This window comes from Manis pentadactyla, chromosome 3, assembly GCF_030020395.1.
Source record: "Manis pentadactyla isolate mManPen7 chromosome 3, mManPen7.hap1, whole genome shotgun sequence".
Classification (NCBI taxonomy): domain Eukaryota; kingdom Metazoa; phylum Chordata; class Mammalia; order Pholidota; family Manidae; genus Manis; species Manis pentadactyla.
This window is the reverse complement of record NC_080021.1, coordinates 188,179,052-188,202,042: the sequence shown is the minus strand read 5'-3', so window position 1 is coordinate 188,202,042 and position 22,991 is coordinate 188,179,052.

Sequence of the window (22,991 nt, the reverse complement as noted above, 5' to 3'; positions counted from 1 at the left end):
TCCCATGCTAGGCTGGTGCTAGGACTGGATCTCTCCAACAGGAACTCACAGTCCAATAAGAAAAATCAGACATGGACACAAATAACTATATTGCAAGCTAGACCATGATTCTTGCACTGCCAAAAAAGGTAGAGAAAGTGAAATGCACACACAAAAGGGAAAGGCAATTAAATCTGAATGGGAATTAACACTCCAGTAGATAAATGGGCAAAACCAGGAAAAGACAATTCACAGAAAGGAATATATTCTAATAAAACAAATATATGGGAAACTCCTCAGCCTTACTAGTAACCAGAAAAATGTTAATAAAAGTTACAATGAGATACCATTTTATGATTATTAAAATAGTAAAAAACCTATTTCAGTCATAATGCCCAGTGTTCTCAATGGTACAATGAAATGGCTCTTACATGCTGCCACTAGGTGGGAGTGAAATTGAATAACTCTTTAAAATCAATTTGGTCATAATATCAAATAAAATGTATAAACTTTATGATCCTGTCATCCTACTTCTAAAAATTGGACCAAAGAAAGTAATTCAAAATAAGGAAAAGTTTGCATGCTAATACACAAGATTACTACTTCAGCAGTTATTTGAAAGCAATATAATGTCCCACCACAGAATTCTCTTTCCAGGATCCCTTTTCCACACCAGCCACCTGGTTATTTAATGATGATCTACCTGAACAGAATGGGACCCTGCCCCAGCTACGCAGGAGGAATCTGTTCCTAAGAGAGAGGGACCAGTCTCTGTTGGGTGGCTAGATTGTCACATACAAAGCTTGGGCACGATCAGTGGGTGTTTTTGCCATGTGGACAGAAAAAGCAGAGAAAGCTAGTCAGCTAGGGAGGGAGAAAAGAATGAAGTTGACAGAGACACAGGATATATACCCCATGGCATCTCCATCCCTGTTCCAGGGGTCTGCAAAGCCCAGCTACATGCCTATCCTTGGCTCTGTAAGATGCCCCAATATCCACTGCACAAAGATCCCTTTTCTGCTTAAGCTCATTTAGGTTGAGTTTCTGTGCATAACCATTAAAAATTGTGATGAAAACAATGGAAGTAACATGGGACAAAAAGCTTTCAACCTAATAAGGGTAAAACAAAAAATCAGATACAATATTACAATTGTGCTACATATCAAAATGCATCAACAGAATATGTAGAAAGGAATACATTAAAATAATAAAAGTGGTACCAGCAGTGGGATATAAATGAGTATGTTCTCTATTTTCATACTGCTGTGATGCTTTTCTTCAACTTGAAAAAATATCCTAAGGAGATGAGTCATAGACCAAGACAACTGTGATATGGAGTGAACAGTCCTTGTTGCTGAAACAAAGGGAAGATATGAGGCCATGGAACCCAAGGGAAGGATATTTTTACTACCTCCACCAGAGAGATCAGAGAAAATGCCACTAAGGAAGAAGCATTTGAAAAAGGGCTTTCAGCAACAAAAAGAACTTAACAGGGAGCAAGGTACCCAGGAGAGGAGGGAAAATGAGATAGAGGGAAGGGAGAAATGAAAACTTGCAGGTTGAAGAGCACCATCACCACTGGGGAAAGATGACCATCCCCGTGACAAAAGCAGGACAATGTGAAGATCAATGGAAAATCAGGCTACTTTGCAGAGGTTTTAAACTGAGGACCTTCAGGCCCCAATTGTTTTTTGTTCAGTCAACACAGTGATCACGTATTTTTAATTAGTTGCTATGCCTCTAACCCTACTCCTCTAACTCTGCTTTGTGATGCAGGGCTTGGGACTGCCGTTCTGCGTGGCCAACAAGCACCTTCTTAGCCTCTGCCAATAGGGGGCGCTAGAGAGAGAGGCCACAAAGTGAGGAGGCAAGAGAAACACAACTGCAGTGGGTAGCATTGTTTACTGATTTGGCTTTAACTTAGGTTAACTGTTCACACACCTTGTGATCCAGCAATCTCACTCCAAGGTATGTCTTTCAGAAACTCGATCATGAGACATGCCCAAGAGTGTTCATAGTGGCATTATTCATGATGGCAAAATACCCTGTCCAGGGTAGGGGCAGGAAGGGGAAACAAGACAGACAATATGCCCTGGGGTCGGACACTCCCTTCTTCAACCCCCAAAGCACAAAGCCTCAGGCCCTCCACTCAGACCACCCAGGGTAAACATCCCCCTCAAGGAGGGTGTCAGTTTACCTCGCGTGGCAAACTGTCCGCCCTGGCCAGAGAACACCAGAAAACCTGCTTCCTTCCCCTCCCACCCACCCCCCACCCCCGTGAAAGATTAAAAACAAAAGACCCAGACCTTTAGAAACATAGGCAGATTTCTCTCTGGGTAGGGAACTGGGCAGGCCATAGTAAAGCCAGGAGCAAAAATGCTTGTGTTCTTTCTGGAAAGCCCACAGGAGTCAAAAACACACTAATTAATTTCTCAATGATTCTGCCTGTTATTATATATCCCATGTTAGCCAACATCCAATCTAGACCACTTTAAAAGAACAATTCTTATATTCTCCATCCATAAAATGCAAACTAAAAGGATAGGAAGCTGCACATAGCAGTAAGTAATGATCTTTGGTGGCAGGAAAAAGTTTATCTCATCCATGAGAGAGCTGTTAAAATGCCTCATGTTTCTTTTTTGAGCTCTGTAGTGGGCTGAAGAATGAACCCAAAGATATCCAGGTCCTAATCCCTGAAACCCAGGAATGTCACTGAATATGGCAAAAGGGGCTTCACAGATGTGACTAAATTAAGGGTCTGAGATGGAGAGATTATCCTGGATTTTCCAGGTGGTCCCTCAATGTGATCTCACGTGTCTTTATAAGAGGGAGGCAGAGGGAGATTAAACACAGAAGAGGAGAAGGCGGTGTGACTGGAGTCAGAGGCTGAAGCGATGCAGCCACCAAGAGCTAGAAGAGGTGGGGAAATGGGGCCTCCCCAGGAGCACCCTGAGGGAATGTGACTTAGCCTTGTGAGACTCCGTTTGGACTTCTGACCTCCAGAACTGTAAGAGAATAAACTTCCGTTGTCTTAAGCCACTAAGTTTGAGGTAATTTGTTAGAGCAGCCAGAGGAAACTGATACAAACCCTAGCTACCAGGAACGTGTGGTCTCAATGGCAGCAAACGTTTTAGCCTAGGAGACCTGGAAAATTATGTCCCCCCTGACTTATCTGCATGGTACATATAATTTGTGTTTAGGAAGGAAGTGAAACTGAATAGGTAAACTGAGGCCAGATGATGAAAGACCCTATGATAAGCTAAGGACTTTGACCCTTACTCCAAAGATTCTGGGAAGCCATAGAAACTTTAAAGTAGGAAAATGATGGTGAGCAGATTTTTTTTTAAATAGATCTCAGCTCTGTAGAGAAAGAAATGGGAGGCAGCAAAACTATAAGCCAGGGCACAGGGAAGAGGCTGTTGCTCTAAGGAAAGAGATAAAGACGAGTGGGAGGGAGCCTGTCAGAGGTCAGGTGGAGGCACATGCACAAAGGCCTGAGAGCCTGGGCGAGAACAGGAGCAGCGGCTTCTCTGGCTTTTCTCCCTTGTAAGAAGGGAAGGAGAGGATAGCAGGCAATTTAAAAAAGGACAGTCCAGGTTCCATCTTGTTTGGATGACATATACAAGAAAGGCATCTGATCACACCTCTCTGGATATATTTTTAAATGGTAAATGCCTCCTTCTGGAGGGCTGGCCAAAAGCGAAAAGAATTTGTTTTCTTCCTTTAGCTGACATTTATCGACTACTCACTACCTGCCAAGCACTATTTGTAAGATCCTACATGTATTACTTGTTTTACAGATGAGGAAACTGAGGCACAAAGTTGCGGAGATGATAGAGGACAGAGCTGGGGTTTGAACACACACAGTATGGCTCCAGCCTTTGGTTCCAGAGGTTCTCTTCATGGCCCCAGTTATTCTCTCCCTCCTCCATGCTCCCACAGCCGCGCCCCTCCCACCCCGGTTTGTCCTCCATTTCCCTAATAGCACACTGTACACAGTAGTTCTAGGTTGACTGTCAGACTCTTCCTGCTCACAGTAGGAGCATGGTGAGATCAGGACTGAATCAGGTTTATCTCTATCCCCCCAGAGCACAGCCTGGCCCTGTCGGCTTGGCTCATTACTGAGGGGCTGTCCAAATGTAGGTTTAAGTGGGGGAGGAAGGAGCCCAGAAATAGAGTCGCTTTTTTGCCCATTCACTGGTCACTGACTCTGTGCCAGATCCCTCACTGGCAGTGTGGACGCAGAGAGGAATCTGACCAGGCTCCTGACCTCTGGAAGCCCAATCTGGCCAGAGAGACAGATTTGCAAGCTGATAACAGAAGTCCTGTGTGCTATTGTCTAGTAACACCCACACAAACCCCACATTACACTGGTGAAAATACGAAGATCATGTGAAACTTACTAATGCCTCTGACAGCCCCCTCCCCAGACATGGATCCCAGCTAGTCATGGGGAAGGGAAGGCAGAAGGTAATACTGGCCAGCAAGCCCCTCACCAAAGGGCCATTCATTCCCTCATTCAGCCAGACACGGACTAGGCAGTGCCAGAGTTGGCCCTAGAGGCACAGATGGGTTGGATCAGACACAGTCCCTGCCCTTGGGAATTTCATAGGCCAGTGGGCATGTTGAGCTGCAGACACATAACCATCCCACTAACACACAGGACTCAGACACAGGCATAGCACCTCCAGATGCCAGGTGGGGGAGATGGATTCTCAGATCACAAAGGCTAAATGCACTGAACCAAACTGTGACTTTACAGGGACAAAAACCGAGGGCCAAGGTTGGGAGGAAGCTTGCCCACCGTCACCTGGTGGTCAGTGACAGACCAAGACAGAAGCCCAAGCATCCTCTCTCTTTTCACACCCCACACTTTCACCTAGTTTGGAAGGTAGAAATCTTAGACTTAAATACACATTCTTCCCGGCAGATGCTGAGATTTGGGAAACACCAGATGAAAGAACTCAATGCTCTCATTCCTACCACCCAGTCCCCAGCCCACAGCAACAGTAGCCACAGTTCTGGTGCAGCAGATCCTAACTGTGCAGCTGCTGCTCTCACACCCAGCTTAGACCAGGGCCTGCCTGGGAACCCTGTCCCTGATCTTCACTCCTGCTCCCAGAGCCCATGGGCATGTCACCTGCCCTGCTGCTGGCTGTCTAATTCTTAATTCCCACGAAGTCCCACTGCTTGTGAAGCCTCTGGGCCACAGTTCAATCCTGAGGTGAACCCAGAGAAGCCAGGACTGTGAGGCACTTCTGTCCAGGGCAGGAATCTCAGGGAGAGGAGAGGAGGTAGACAAGAGGACTCCCACTTGCTGAGTACCTACTGGGTGCCAAGGGTAGCAATAAGACCTTCTCACATGTCTCAATTCATCCTTATAACTTGTCAGGGTGAGTAGGATGACCCTATCTTTCAGATATGGAAACTCAGGCTCAAAGAAGGGCTGCAAGGTTCACTGCTGGCCAGTTGCTAAGCTCTGCAACCCAGAAGGGTTTGTTGTCACCATAGGGCCTGTAGGACTCACAGTCCATTTGTCCACTTTCTTAGCTTCATTCTTTAAGTCATGGCTGGCCTTCCTTCTTCAAGTGCAGGACTCCAGAGCTCACAAGCTCCCATTTCACAGATGAGGAAACTGAGGCCCAGGAGCCAGTTCATGGCCAAGCTGATTCCAGGAACTAGTCTCCCAGGCCAGAGTGGCAATCCTGGACCCAAAGGGAGATTTTGCCAAGAATTATTTTGGAGTTCATTGAGGTACCTGGGCTGAGATGGCAGGAAAGGATAAAGCCGGTAATAGCTTTCCACCAGGAAGGTGGGCATCAGGGGCATCAGGCAGCAAGCAGGGTTTTCAGGGTGTATCTGAGATTCCAGACAGAGAAATGTAGTCTGGGTTCCTCAGCTCCAATCCATACTGCATGCCAGACTCAGTTATTCAGGACCGTGGCTCTCTCCAGATGGAGCTAGCACAGCCCAAAAAACAGGTCCCATTGACAGCCTCCTTCACAGTGCAGGTAGATGCTATGATGGGTTGCAGAGGGCTGGGCACAAGCCAATGGAAGGAGAGTCTTCTGCAACCCATGTTGTGAGTATCGAGTCTTGCCAGTGTGTGGAGTCATCAAGAGGGGCTCCAAGAAGCAGTGTATGCAGTAAGCAGAAGCACAGCCCCTGGAACCAGAACTTAATCTTAGGTGAGGGATTAGCATCCCTGAACCTATTTCCTCATCTGTAATATGTGGATACTACTAAATGCCACCTCCAAATGGTTGTGAAGACTGAGTGAGATAATGCACATAAACCACAGAGCATGGTGCCCAGAGAGTAGTGAGAGCTCAGTGGATGATGGCTGCTGGTAGTAATAATAGCAGCCGGAGAGGTGTAAACCTCAGTATCACCAGAATACAGAGGCTTCAGGTTTCAGGTTGGGTCTGAAGGGCTTTGGGACTCTGGGAAGCCAACTCAAGACTCAGGAGCCACTAGATAATGGTGGAATAAGGCAAGGCAGGCCCTAGAAGGAAGCAGAGTCTGGGGAAATTCAACTAATGCAGGGACCCCCCCTATCAAGTATATATATATATATATATATATATATATATATATATATATATATAGTGAGCTTCATAAAAAGGTAGGTGCTTGCTGGTTTGGATCCTAGTACAGTCAGGCACTAGGCACCCCACCCCCTACCCCAAGCAAGGCACCTGAGAGCCCTGAATGTAAGAAAGTGCCAAATATTTTTGCTCGTACTCTATTCTAGCACCTAACACAGAGCCAGCCACATAGTGGGCCCTCAGTAATTTTGTTGGATGAAAGGACAATCAGACAGGGCTCTGACCTGTCAAAGGAGCTCCTTTCTTTTCTGTTTTACATAGGAGCATCTATGTATGTTTTCCTTTGAACAAAAGTTTTTAAATAAAATTGAAATCCAATGACCTAGTTCATGTTCCTCCTATTACAGAGGGGGAAACTAAGGCACAGAAAATCAGAGGTACTTGCCCTAAGGTACAGAGCTCAGCAGTGCAGTTCCCACAGACTCAAGCTTATCCACTCCCCCACATTAAGTCACCTTCCAGGGCGCTCAGACTGTGAGGCCAAGAGTAGGGCTGGGCTGGGCACCCGAGCCTGGTGCCAGAGCACAGGGAGGGGGAGGACGCTCTGACCTCTCCCACTGCTGGGAACAAACCACAAGAGCAGCAGTGGCGCCCAAGATTTATGCAACAAGATGCTTGTCATTGGGTTATTTATAATATTGAAAAATTGAAAGCGACCTGGAAAGAGGTTAATAAATTATGACAGAATCTCTTAATGGAATATAATGCAGCTACCTAATTCATCTCTTTGGAGACTTAAATAGTAAGTTAGAATCAAGGCAAAATAAAAACCTCTAAGTAAGGCTGACGCCAATTTTAACGAATACATATATTTAGGGGAAAAAAGCTCTTGTTGGGCATATTTCCTAACATTAAGGATGGTTATTTCCAGGGAGGTTGGAGGTGGTAGTGGGTGATTTTTTTTTCTTCTACATATTTTTCTGTATTTCCAAGTTTTCTACAATAAACATGTATTTTAGAATCTTTAGAATTAAAAAGGAAAAAATTCCCAAGCAGGGCCAGGTCCCTCTGACCGGGCCAGCTCATTCTTTGATTTAGCAAATATCCAGTCAACATCTTATTTCAGGCCCTTGTGTTTCCAGACACTGGAATGTCTTAGCTTAAAGACACAGAGATGCCATTTTTAATCCATTACATGAGACGGTCACCACATACTAATAGGTCTCTTTTAATTGCTGAACCAACCATTAGAGATTCTGAAAATGTTGTAATACATATTTTGTATTTAGGAAAGCAATTTAAATGTTCAAATGTTCAACCCCAAAAGATATTATTTGTATCTTTTGTGCCCTAAGGATAGTCCTTTGACTTCTAAGAAGAAATCATGCCAGTTCATTCCCCTGCATAGACTTTAACAGATCTTTTTCCTTCTAGCTGATTTTACCATCGGTGCTAATGGTCCCTGACATGCTGGTCCCTGACATGCTGTGTAACTCTGAACAAGTCATTTGACCTCTCTGGGCTTCAGCTTCTTCCTCTGTAAGGGCTTTTCCAGCTTGAGTTTCTTAGCTTTTCTCAGTTCCTTGGCAGTAGCCAAGTGAGAGCAAGATGAATAGTTTTTAGCCTCAAGACCCCTTGGCTGGGTCCTTACAAAGTACCATTCAAATGCTGGGTCACTGATTTCCACATCCCAACATCCAAAGATTTCAGAGAAGCAGCAGCATCCTGTGGGGGCAGTGCTAAAATAGCTTAGGCATCCTAAATGGGCAAATCATTCTGATCTAAATCTTTATGGGCTCCCAATGCCTCATTAAACATCCAAGCCCTGGAGGCTCTGAATCACAGCTCCTCCTCCCTCACAGCCCTTCAGGAGGAGTTCTGATTACCCCATAAATTACATGGTGTCTGAGGGTGTCTGCAGGCCCTTCATCTTGCAATCCAGCCACCAACATTTTTATGGGATATGGATCCTGCCAGGCTCCCAACTCTTCTCCATCCCCATGGTTACCTGGGAGGGCCTAGCGGTGTGTCTTCTTGGATCACTAGCTCAGTCTCAGCTGATGTTTCTCCCCTCCCAGGAATTCATTAAATTCTACTGAATGGAGAGTTCTCTCTACCAGAAACCTTTGTTATCAGCTCTCCAGCCAAAATGAAGTCTAGGTGGCCTGTGGATCCTGTTGCCTCAATGAAACTGAAAAAGACTATGATATAATGAGTTATAAGAAATACATATTTGGTCATTCTTATGACCAAATATGTATTTCCCAAGTATATTTGGTCTTCATCCAGTTCCTGAAAACACTGCACTCTTAAAGGTGAAAAGATGTTTTGTCATGTTAATAAGAGACTTTTGGACCCCCACCCAAGAACAGGGCCAATGGCCAATAATTTAGTCAGTCATGACTATGCAATGACGCCCTCGCAAAACCTCTGAGAGGAGCTCTCTGGCTCTCAGCTCTGCTTTGCCTTCTCTGCTCAGTTGGATCCTGCCTCTTGACTGGAGAGAGCTTCTGTGCTGGGGGAACCAGCACACCTCCACATACCACCGAGCCAGGCCCCAACATCCATGAGGATAGAAGCCCCTTTATTTGGGACCTTGCCCTACATCTCTCTTTATCTAGCTGTTAACTTGTACCCTTTATGATATCCTTTATTAAACTGGTAAATGTGTTTTCCTGAGTTCTGTGAGCCGCTCCAGCAAATTAATTGAACCTAAGTGGGAGGTCATGGGACCCTCCAGTCTGTAGCCAGTAGGTCAGAAGCACAGGGTACTGCCTGGGGCTTGCGACCAGCATCTGGAGTTGGGGGTGGAGGACAGACCTAGGATTCCCTTAACCTGGAAATCTGGTGCCGTCTCCAGGCAGATAGCATCAGAATTGAGTTGCATTCTCCAACACCCTGCTGGTGTTCGAGAACTGCTTGGTGTAAGTATGTGTGGGAAGACCCCCTCCCACATACTTACACACATTGAAATCGGGTCCGGGAACCCAAATGGAGTTATACTACTATTACTGCTATGTATAATATTGTCACTGTTATACATATATGTAAAGAAAAAACACACCATCTCATTTGGTGTCATAAATGTCACAAAGCCACTTTCTAGACAATTGGAGGGCCTCACTCTTATTCCTCGCAGGAGCTCAAAGGGACTTCCTCAGTAGCCAGAACCACTATTAGGACTCCCATCTCAGGGCTAGACCCCACATGGTAACCATGGTAACCAGCCCATAATGGTGGAGCCATGGAAACAAGATTAGGAAAGCCATATAAACATGAAGTGTAAAGAAGGCCATAATCCTTTCAGCCCATACCCCGGGCACAAAATCTCCCTCTCATAGCTCAGTGGGGCCTGCTGTCAATTGCCATGCCTAGAATGATTCTATCTCCCCTCTCTCCTGCCATTTAAGTCCATTGCCTACTGTCTTCTTTGGGTTTTCCCAGATATTGACTATGAGACAAGGATTCAGGTATAAATATAAATTTGGGAGGCAACCACAGGAAATACCCATTGGAGATAGGGATGTGAAGCAGGGAAGAGAATGGCAATCAGTACGGGTGTGTGGTCAAGCTTCATCCCACTGGGGATCTATGGGGGGTGGTCACTGTTCTCCATCCCCCACCTCCCAAGGCAAGGCTGCTGGAGTATGTGCACACCACTGGTCATTGGTAGGAGGCTGCTGGGAAGGACAATCCTGGCCTGCTGTGAGCTCTGGCTAGCAGAATAAGTTCTTGGGCAAACAGATGCAGATGCTGACATGACACTTAGAAGTCAAGTGTTCATCCCAATGGGAAGGAGAAAGGGATCATCTGCTACAGTTACTTAGACACTTGACAGGCAGCCCATCTCCTCTGGTAAGCTGTTCTGATGGCCACATCCTTGCAGAGTTAGGCCAGCATCATCCCTTTTGTAATCTTGCCTCCCTGTGAGGAGGCAGGAAATGTATGGACACTAAGCCCCAGGGAGGAAAGTGAGTGCCCTCACAGTCAGTGGCCACAGAGACAGGACCTACCTGCTGATGTCACCAGGTCTGATGGTCTTTCTCTACTCTGATGCCCCTCCATCCCCAATGCTGAGGTGATACCTTTACTCCCTCAAGAAGATTTGGAGAACCACCTTCCCTTCTTGCCTCACTTTCTCACTTTCCTACATGTGTTTCCTGGGACCACCTTCCAAATAAACTACTTGTACTCAAACCTTTTTCTCAGGTCTACATCTGGGGAACTCAAACTAAGAGAGCAGACAATGGGCAGAAATGGTCAGACAAGTGAGATCCGGGTGCTCCTCTGCAGAAACCTAGATAACAAGAATGAATAGTATAAAAACATAGTTCTTCCCAAATTAAATGCTGTGCTGAATACAATCCAATCAACCACACAGTGGAACAATATGTAGTACTTGGTTTTTAAAACTACTTTTTAAGTTAGTGTATCATTTCCTATTGCTGCCGTAACATATCATAAACTTTGTGGCTTTAAACCACACATTTATTCTCTTATATTTGCGGAGGATCAGAAGTCTGAGGTGAGCCTTGAAGAGTTAAAATCAAGGTGTTGGCAAGACTCATTCCTTCTAAAGTCTCCAGTAGATAATTTGTTCCTTGCCTCTTCCGGCTTTTAAAGCTGCCTGCATTCCTTGGCCTGTGGCCCCATGACTCCACGCTCTGCTTTCATCATCTTTCTTTGCCACTCCTGCCTCCTGTGTATAAGGACACCTGTGATTACATTGGGCCCATCTAGATAATCCAGGATAATCTTCCCATCTCAAAACTCTTTACTTAATCACATTTACAAAGTCCCCTTTGCCACATAAGGTAACATTCACAGGTTCCAGGGATTAGGACATGGACATCTAGGGGAGAGGCATTATTCAGCCTACTATAGATTAGACAAATAAATGAACTGGAACTACTAAGAAACTTCTGAAGAAATTAAGAATAATGAAGGTAAATTTGCTTACTTGATAGACCCTAAAACTGTCATTTAGAACAGTGTATTATTGGTAGAAAAATCAACAGTAAAACAGTAGCATTAAAATAATGCAATTATATGTAAAAGTTTGGTTTAAGATAAATGTGGTAAATCAAATAAGTGGGGAAGGAAAGAAGTAATTACTTAGTATACAGTTCAGTTGGTTAATTATGTGAAGATGAATATTTCCTTATAATTTAAAACAACATAATTATAGGCAGATTAAAGAATGTAATGTTTTTAAGAGTTTAACCAATAATGTACTAGAAGGAAATACAAGTAAAAATATTACTAGCTTTTGGTATTAAGAAGGATTTCTCAATAAAAAGGCAATTCAAATTCATAAAAGAAAACATTAATGATTTCAACTACATAAAATTTAAAGTCTATAAGTCAAACACACTGTTACACAAATGGCCAATAAGAGCACGAAAAAGTGTTCAATATCCTAAATCATCAGGGAAATGAAAATTATTATTACAATAAGATACCACTACAACTCACTACAACGACTAAAATTTTTTAAACTTACAACACCAAATGTTGGCAAGGATATGGAGAAACCGGGACCTCATATACCGCTGGTAGATATGTAAAATGGTATAATCACTTTGGAAAATAGTTTGGCAGTTTCCAAAAAAGCTAAACATACACTTACTATGTAATCCAGCAATTCTATTCTTAGTTATCCAAGAAAAATAAAAACATATGTCTATAAAAAGACTGGTACAAGAATATTCGTTGGAGCTTTATTCATAATAGCTAAATACTAGAAACAACCTGTCAATAGACAGGAAAATGAATAAGCAAACTGTGCTCTATTCATACAAAGGCATACGACTAGGCAATAAAAAGGAAGAAGTATATCAACAGTAAAAGTATGGCTAACTCTTAAGTACATTATGTTGAGTGAAAGAAGCCAGACATTGAAAAGTACATACTTCATGATTCCATTTGCATGAAATACTAGAACAAGCAAGACTGATCTATAGTGATAGAAATCAGAGCAGTGGTTACCTCTGCTAGAGCAGGTGGCAGCTGAGGATTGACTGGTAAGGAACATAAGGAAACTTTCTGGGGTAAGAGCATTATTCTTTATTTTGACAGAAATGTGGGTAACTTGGGTATGTGCATTTGTCAAAACTCATCAGACTTAATGCCTATGCTCTGTGCATCTCAATAACAAATAGTGAAAAAATAAAATCAGAAGGTAAATGACCAATTAGAAATACTATTTGTGAAAAATATGACAAAGATAACTTTAACATATAAAGATTATTTGAAAATCAATAAAAATCAACATCCTCAAAGGAAAAAAAGTGAATATGAACAATCAGTTGCCTCCAAAAGAAAGGATACATGCATACAGAGATATGAAAACTGGTAATAAAATAGTATGGATATATTCTACACATGTGTATCTACATGTATATGTGTGCGTGTATATATACATACCCAAATAAGAAAAATGATAAAAGAAATATCTCTATATATGAAAAGTACTAATAAAATAAATACAAAATAAAACAGTAACTCTAGATATCAAATTAATTAACAAAGATTATTCTATAATGATAAAACTAAATGGTTATCTGGATAAAAAAGGGGAGGGTTCTCAACAACTGATAACAATAACAATCCCAACCTTTCTACTTTTCAGCACTGGCCTTGGAAGAAGGCCTCACCTAGCAGGAATGACAACACCCAGGTTGGAATTCTGAAATATAGCCATGGCTGCACTGTTCACTCAGAGTTCCATTCAGAAGCCCATAGATGGTAGAAATCAGCCCAGCACATTCTCTATGCTGAACATGAATTTTCATCCTGACTCACAAATTCCTTCCCACCTCTCTCATCTCTGCAACCCTCCATCATTGCCTAGAGTCCTGTTCATGCAATTCTCCTGTCCTCACTCTCTTGTTCTCATGAAAGAGATTAACTTGATAATCTGGTATCAGTCAATAACATCTCAGAAGGTCACAGGGCCTGAAAAAATAGGGGTTTCCCTGGAAAGACACCATCTCATTTTCTTTGCATATAAATGTGCTATCCATTAAATGAGTTAGAGAAGAGAAACAGACAGCTCAGAGAAGTGAAAATGCAGTTAATTATCAAAGATATTAAAACATTCAACCTCACTGGTAATTTAAAAATTATAAATGAAATTAAGTCCCCAATTTTATCTATAAAATAAGCAAAAATTAATTTTCATTAACAATATACAATGCTGATGAGACTACAGTGAAAATGGGGGTACTATATATTGTACCGTCCTTTGAGAGAGCAATTTGACAATATGTATTGAGTCATAAAAATGTCCACACCATTGACCAGGCAATTCATCTGTTGAAATGGTACAGTAAAGAAAGAAGTCTAAAAGAAGAATAGTAAAAAGCTTTATGTACAGAGAGGTTCACAGTCATTTGGAAACAGCATAAATAACCCACAAGAATACAGTTAAGTAAATTAGGGTACGGACATAAAATGACTCTGTAAACCTTAAAGAAGTGTGACTCAATAGAAATGGAAAAAGCAATTTACTGAAAAAAAAGTGATCAGCTACCCTCAGGATTAAATAAATGCAATTAAAGCAATAGAAATAAACCATTTTTCACCCTTCAAATTGGCAAGATTTAAAATTGTGTTAATGTCCTATTGGCAAAATGGTAGCATATTCATTTACTGTTTGTGAGAGTGTAAATATAGTAAACTCTTGTACATGTATGTAAACTACCCAAGCATACAGAAATATTTAGAAATATTTACATTTATGGGACTTCTTTGAAGAGCAATTTGTCATTATCTATCACATTTTAAAATGTATGTACTCTTATTTACTCCAATAATCCCATCTAATAATATATATCTCCTTATATGTATATACTGTTACATACTCCAATAATTCCATTCTTAGGAATTTTAGGTACAAAAATAGTTCCACCTGTGCACAAAGATGAATAAAGGTATACTGAAATATTTCTAATGGCAATAATTTGGAAACAATAGTATATGCACTCAGTAGAGAGCAGGTTGAACAAACCCTGTTCCATCTCCACAACAGAACACTATCCTACTCTTGAAACACAATGAACAATTTCTAAATAAGCTAATAAGGAAGTATCCCCAAGATACAGCATGAAGTGAAAAAAGCATGAACAAAACAATAATATGCACCATCCCATCCCATTTGTCTATTTAAAAATATATGTATATATACAGTTATATGCATTAAAAGTTTTGGGGAGAATTCCCAAGAAAACTGTAAAAAGCAGTTACTGTGAGGAAGGTAGCCTGGGAAAAGATGAAGGAGACTTTTTACTCTTCATCTTTTATTCCTTTCTGAACTGTCTGCACTTTGTTTTACCATATACATGTGTTACTTTTATAATGTAAAACTAATTTTAAAAGATAAATATGATAAGTATGCATTATATTGCAACCACTATGGAAAATAGTATAAAGACTCCTCAAAAAGTTAAAAATAGAGCTACTATATGATTCAGCAATTCCACTGCTGGGTATTAATCCAAAGAAAACAAAAACACTAATTCAAAAAGATAGATGCACCCCTATGTTAATTATAGCATTATTTACAATAGCCAAGATATGGAAGTAACCTAAGTGTCCATCGGTAGATATATGGATAAGGAAGATGCAGTATATACACACACACACATATATACACACTGGAATATTAGCCATAAAGAAGGAAATCTTGCCATTTGCAACAACATGCACGTATCTAGAGGGTATTATGCTAAATGAACTAAGTCATACAAAGACAAATACCATATGATTTCACTTGTATGTGGAATCTAAAAAAGAAAACAAATCAGAAACAAACTCATAAATTCAGAGGACAATCTAGTGATTGCCGGGGAGGAGGTGGTGGTAGAAATATGGATGAAACAGGGGAAGGGGAATAAATGATACAGACCCCCAGCTATAAAATAACTAAGACACAGGGATGCAATGTACATCAAGAATATAGTTAATAATAGGCAAAAGCTTTGTATGGTGACATTTGGTAGCTAGATTTATGTTGAATCACTCACTATGTTGTACACCTGAAACTAATATAATATTGTATGTCAACTACACCTCAATAAAAATAAATGTAAAAATAAATAAAAGATAAGTATGAACACTGTACAGCAAATGGGAAGTGCATGTGATATAATATTAAGTAAACAAAACAAAAACCAAAGTGAAATATACACTCTGAAGTTGTGCAGCCTTGTTCTAAGCCTCATCAACAGCTCCCCGCCACACGTACTGGAGACCCACTGTTCTCTCTAAGCTTTTGTACTTCCAGCTATCTCTAGCTGATCCTGAAACCACTCACCCAGAGTACTCTCTCTCTTTTAGGCCTGGAGCACTTCCTGCCATGTGTTTTGTTCTCCTGTTCAACTGTGATTGCCCCAAATTGAAGGCTGCTCACAGCTCAGTCCTGACAAGGGATGGCACAGAGAAGACATCAATGAGCATTCAAAGAAATCAAGCAGACTAGGCTCCTGGAAGGAGGCTCCCTGGCTCACTGTGGTTTTCTGTTCTCTGGAGACAGTTCCTAACACCCTGTGGTCTGGGCCACGGGTGGGCATCTGACCCAACCTTGGAGTCCTAGAGATTTTCCCTACTGAACCTGGGGAAATAGGAGCCATCCATTTTTGAGGCAAAACTCTTGAGTTGTGCGACACTGGATGATGGTCACTGCTGTATCCCCTAATGTGGAAGAAGCCACTGAAGAGGGGCTGACACCTAGATAAGCAGAGATGAAAGATGGGAGGGTCTTAGCTACATTCATGTTCCTGAGCCCCTAGATTTGACCAGGTACATGACTTGTTGGCATGAGAAAGGACTTCCCATGATTTAGTGGCAAGGGAAAACCCAGTGTCTTCCCAGTAACTTCCTTTCCTCCTTGGCCTAAGTTTGTTTGAATTGGGTTTCTGTAATAACCAAGAGCATCCTAACTGAGTGAACCAAGTGCAGTCTGAGTTTTGCCTCTGCTATAAAGAATCCTGAAGTCAAGCTTGAAAGATTCCCGATAAAAAGAGCCCCCATTATACCTCCTCATCTTCCTGGGCAGCAAGAGGCCTCAGCCACTGTCTCTGCTCCTTCTTCACCTGCTCCAAACTTTTTCCACCTTCCCTTCTAGAGAATTCCATGAAATCCCAAAGGACCCATCTTGACAGGAGGCTGCCTAGCCATCCTCCTTGGTTCCAGGACCCTGAATCCAGAGGAGCGGTGTACTCACTATTACTCACTCCTTCCCTGCCCAGACTTTGTCCTGGGACCCCACACAGACAGCCTGACCAGCAGAAGGGAGACTGGGAGGGAGGCCTGGGCTGGTTTCCATTCCTGGACTTGGGTGAGGGGCATGGGAATGGGGAAGGGTCTGTCTCAGAGGATACACTGGAGAAGCCATGAGCTGCTCTAAAGTCAGTCTGAAGATCCTATCTCAGTGTTGCCTTTCTAGCCCCTCATCCTTAAGAGATGAGACAAGATAAGATATTGGGCAGGCAACAGCCAGCACTGGGAAACCCCTGGCTGGTTCAGAAGCCTCAGGCTCTAGCCCTAGCTCTGTCTTGATGGGCCCTGTGGCCAAGTGCAAGCACCTTCCCCTCTCTGGGCCTCTCTCCAGCTGTAAAATGAGGGGGTTGGATGATTTCTAAGAGCCCTTCTAACTTTGATGCTGGGGGACTCCCCTTTTAGATGGAGAGGGACAGGGAACAGGGAATTCCCAGGGGTGGGAAAAGAGAGTGCAGCACATACAGCAGGGGCATGCAGCCAAATGGTAGCCTGAAGCCAATGCTTCCCACCCTGCCCAAGCCCCTCATCTCAGGCAGCAGAGTGATATGAGGGCCCCACACCAAGAGATGAGGGCATCATGGACAAGATTTCTGGCTCCAGCCCCAGAATGGAAGTCCCTGCCACCTAAAAGGCATCTCTTCACATCCCTTCACATCCTTCTTCCCACTTCATCTTGACCGGTTTGATGGTAGGAAAACAGGCAGGAGGACCAGGGGAAAGTACAAAGGACGGCACATATGAGGTAGGCTTTGGGAAGGGGGCGCAGGGAGATGAATCCTTGGCTGAGAGTCAGGAGACTGGTTCAAGGCCCAGCTCTGCCACTGTTCTGTGTGTGCCCTGGGCAGTCCCTTCCCTCTCCAGGCCTGGGTCTGGCCTCTGCACAACAAGAGGTGAGACCATTTGACCACTGAGGACCCTTAATATCTGACATTCTATCTTTCTGGGAACTGTGACCCCAGTAATGATTCCAGATCCTCATTCTTCAAAGGACTGTGCAGCTCAATAACCTCATCATCTCATTTACCAGGAGCATTTGATGATCAGCCTGAGAAGGAGAGAAGAAAAACGATTCTTTTCACTGAATTTACAATCTGTAGCCATCTGTGAGCAGCCAAGAAGCCTTACACACAAGACCTGTTCCTCATCCCAATGCCAAACCTGCCACTATTCTCATCCTCAGAAGATAAGCAATATCTTTTATGTGACCTGGAAAATGGGGTTAGAGGGGTTTGGCAGAAAATAACCACATCCCTGCCCCAGGGAAGCTATAGCTTAGAAGAGCAGATGCCTGTGCTATGGAAAGACACTGGAACTAAGAGACAGCTGAGTGGTCCCAGGCTGGCAGAGGAATAAAGGAATGTATGGGGTCAGGAAGGGGAAGGTATAAGGAAGTGGAGTCTGACTTGTGGTCCCCAGGCCTGTCTGCAGCCCGAGCATCAGAGCTTTGTGGCGGACTCCATGTGAATTCCCTGAATAAGCACCACCCATTTAACATAGGCACCAATGCAACCCAATACAGAGAAAAATGATTTGCGTATTGTCCCACCGAAACTCCACTCCATGTAAATAGACCAAGAGTTGTTTCTACCCCCACTGGATCCTGTCCTCTAAGGCCAGAGCCTTACCCTGGGAACTTGCTATGTTCAGCCACTGAGATTGTAGGACTGTTTTTTTACTGTAGGTTGTCTATACTGACTGATACACTATCCAAAAAGATAAATAGATCCATCTTTCCTTAACTTCAGGTTGCCTGAAGTTCTCCCTAGTATTTTGAGGATCTCCAGGAAGCACTCCCATTCCTCTCAGGAGTCCTCCATCCACTGTGGCTCTACATGTCTGCACCCACCTCATTCCTCCCTCATCCCTAGCACCATCCTCTAGGCCTGGTCCTCTGCACACAACTCTTCACCCTAACCCCCATCACATACGTTTCACTGAAAGTCTGAGGGTCACAGTGGGTAATTACTTTTACAGAATAAGAGAACCATTTAATGTGTCAACTACCCTTTAATAAAAAATAATTATCTACAAAAAAAAAAAAACATAAAAAAAAAGAGAACCATTTAATATGGAACATCAGGCATCACTCTTGCTAAAAAGCTCATCAGTCAAACTTCCCATGGGGAGCCCCTTATTGCTTTGGTTTTTGGTAAGACTCCAGCCTGTTTGTGCTTATTTATTCATTCAACAGTTACTGATTGTGCACCTGCCATGCTCTGGGCACCTCGAAGGGCTGGGAACATACAGAAACAACACAAGGTACCTGCTGTTTGAAGCTGACTTTCTAATAGGGACAAAAGACAATAAACAAACAAACAAATTTATAATATGATGTAAAAGTTTAAAAAATGATTCCAAACATGAAAAGAAGGCCCTTTCAGCTACAGCATTGTCTAACAATCTGCCTAACTGTCATTTGACTTCCTAGGGCTCTCCTATCCAATAGAATAGCCATTAAAATTTATGGTGGCCATTGAAATTTGAATTTTCACTTATTAATGTTATGTTAATTAATAAATATATTTAATACAACAAATTATGTATTATAATTTATATTATATTTAATTATGGTATTATATTAAATTATGTGATTTAGTACATACATTAATATAATATATATTTAATGTATCAAGTAAATTTATTAAAATTTAATTTAAATAATTAAATATTAAAATTGTTTCCCAGTCTCATTAATGACATTTCAAGAGCCGACTAGCCACACAAGGCTAGGGCACAGATCACCATCCAATATTATATTGGATGGCACAGATTTCAAACATTTCCTTTATTGTAGAAAATCCCTTTGGACAGTGCTATTCTAGGAGAAAAACTTTTGTTTGATTATTTGCTATTGATTAGGGCACAGACTCTAAGAAGTAAAATGTAACTTAAAGAAGATTGATAAGCTGCAAATGATTTTTGTCCAGCAGAGATGCAAATGATTTCTGTCTAGAAAAGATAACCCCAATTCATGATAAAAACTCTCAGCAAAATGGGTACAGAGGGCAAGTACCTCAACATAATAAAGGCCATATATGAAAAACCCAAAGCCAACATCATACTGAACAGCAAGAAGCTGAAAGCATTTCCTCTAAGATCAGGAACAAGACAGGGATGCCCACTCTCCCCACTGTTATGCAACATAGTACTGGAGGTCCTAGCCACAGCAATTAGACAAAACAAAGAAATACAAGGAATCCAGATCGGTAAAGAAGAAGTCAAACTGTCACTATTTGCAGATGACATGATATTGTACATTAAAAAACCCTAAAGACTCTACTCCAAAACTATTAGAAATGATATAGGAATACACCAAAGTTGCAGGATACAAAATTAATACACAGAAATCTGAGGCTTTCCTATACACTAACAATGAACTAATAGAAAGAGAAACCAGGAAAACAATTCCATTCACAATTGCATCAAAAAGAATAAAATACCTAGGAATAAACCTAACCAAGGAAGTGAAAGACCTATACCCTGAAAACTACAAGACATTCTTAAGAGAAATTAAAGAGGACACTAACAAATGGAAACTCATCCCATGCTCTTGGCTAGGAAGAATAATATTGTCAAAATGGCCATCCTGCCCAAAGCAAGATACAGATTTGATGCAATCCCTATCAAATTACCAACAGCATTCTTCAATGAACTGGAACAAATAGTTCTAAAATTCATATGGAAACACCAAAGACCCCAAATAGCCAAAGCAATCCTGAGAAGGAAGAATAAAGTGGGAGGGATCTCGCTCCCCAACTTCAAGCTCTACTACAAAGCAACAGTAATCAAAACAATTTGGTACTGGCACAAGAACAGAGCCACAGACCAGTGGAACAGAATAGAGTCTCCAGACATTAACCCAAACATATATGGTCAATTAATATACAACAAAGGAGCCATGGACATATAATGGGGAAATGACAACCTCTTCAACAGCTGGTTTTGGCAAAACTGGACAGCTACATGTAAGAGAATGAAACTGGATCACTGTCTAACCCCATACACAAAAGTAAATTCGAAATGGATCAAAGACCTGAATGTAAGCCATGAAACCATAAAAGTCTTAGAAAAAAACATAGGCAAAACTCTCTTGGACATAAATATGAGCAACTTCTTCATGAACATATCTCCCTGGGCAAGGGAAACAAAAGCAAAAATGAACAAGTGGGACTATATCAAGCTGAAAAGCTTCTGTTCAGCAAAGGATACCACCAATAGAACAAAAAGACATCCTATAGTATGGGAGAATACATTCATAAATGACAGATATGATAAAGGGTTGACATCCAAAATATATAAAGAACTCATGAACCTCAAAAAACAAAAAGTGAACAATCCAATTAAAAAATGGGCAGAGGAGATGAACAGACAGTTCTCCAAAGAAGAAATTCAGATGGCCAACAGACACATGAAAAGATGTTCCACATCGCTAGTCATCAGAGAAACGCAAATTAAAACCACAATGAGATATCACCTCACACCAGTAAGGATCGCCACCATCCAAAAGACATACAACAAGAAATGTTGGTGAGGTTGTGGAGAAAGGGGAACCCTCCTACACTGCTGGTGAGAATGTAAATTAGTTCAACCATTGTGGAAAACAGTATGGAGGTTCCTCAAAAAGCTCAAAATAGAAATACCATTTGACCCAGGAATCCCACTTCTAGGAATTTACCCTAAGAATGCAGCAGCCCAGTTTGAAGAAGACAGATGCACCCCTATGTTTATCACTGCACTATTTACAATAGCCAAGAAATGGATGCAACCTAAGTCTCCACCAGTAGATGAATGGATAGAGAAGATGTGGTACATATACACAATGGAATATTATTCAGTCATAAGAAGAAAACAAATCCTACCATTTGCAACAACATGGATGGAGCTAGAGGGTATTATGCTCAGTGAAATAAGCCAGGTGGAGAAAGACAAGTACCAAATGATTTCACTCATCTGTGGAATATAAGAACAAAGGAAAAACTGAAGGAACAAAATAGCAGCAGAATCACAGAACCCAAAAAAGGACTAACAGTTACCAAAGTGAAAGGGACTGGGGAGGATGGGTGGAAAGGGGGAGGAGAAAGAGGGGGGAAGAAGAAAGGGGGCCTTACGATTAGCATGTATAATGTGTGTGAGGGGACGAAGGGGCTGTGCAACACAGAGAAGGCAAGTAGTGATTCTACAGCATCTTACTACGCTTATGGACAGTGACTAATGGGTTATGTGGGGGGACTTGGTGAAGGGGGGAGTCTAGGAAACATAATGTTCCTCATGTAATTGTAGATTAATGATACCAAAAAAAAGATAACCCCAAAGGTTGTAGTTTTATTGTGCTATAGGACATCAACCAATTTAGTACCTAACTTCGCAACTGTATTCCAGCACTTTTTTCCCATTGAGTATATATATATATGTATATCAGTTTCTCTCATACACTCTTTGAACCAGCTTTGTCATCCTGCTAGTTCCTCATTAATGAGTTAAATAAATCACTGACACATCCCACTGGATGCTTGTATGAGAGTCATGCTTTTGACTCTTTGGAAATTAAACTTTGGCATCAGATAATGATAGGCGTTTGAAGAAAATTTAAGCAGAGTGAGGATAGAAAGAGTGACAGTACACAATTTTAGCTAGGCAGGTCAGGGAGAGCTTTCTGAGGAGGTGACATTTGGGCAAAGACTGAATGAAATGAAGGAGCAGGCTGTTTGAATATTTAGAAATGTCTGTTCTAGCAGGGGGAACTACAAAGGCAGGTGTTGAGGATGGATTGTAGTTGGTGTCTGAGGAAAGCTGGTTAGTGTAGGTTGATCAGTGTGATCCTGATGGTGAGCCAGGGGCCTGGCTGGGTAGGGCCAATAGTCCCAGGTAAGGACTCTGGATTGCCTTTCACAGGTGGGTGAGGATTTTAAGGTAGGAGTATAACTACTCCCTCTCCAGGGGAGTGCTGGGAAACATTCGTACCTGCCCTGCTGAGGCTGTCCCTGTGTGGGAGAGTGCAAGACACCCTTCACCACATGCTGAGATGCGTGGGTAACCCAGAGGTATGTGAGGCTGTGACCTGGGAGTGACCTCCCCTAACTGCTCCTGCTCTCCCAGTCAAGCCCCACCTACCCACTGTGGCTCACCTAAAGGCTCTTAAAGGAGCACCTCTAAACAAAGGAGCAACTTTTCTCTGGAAAGACT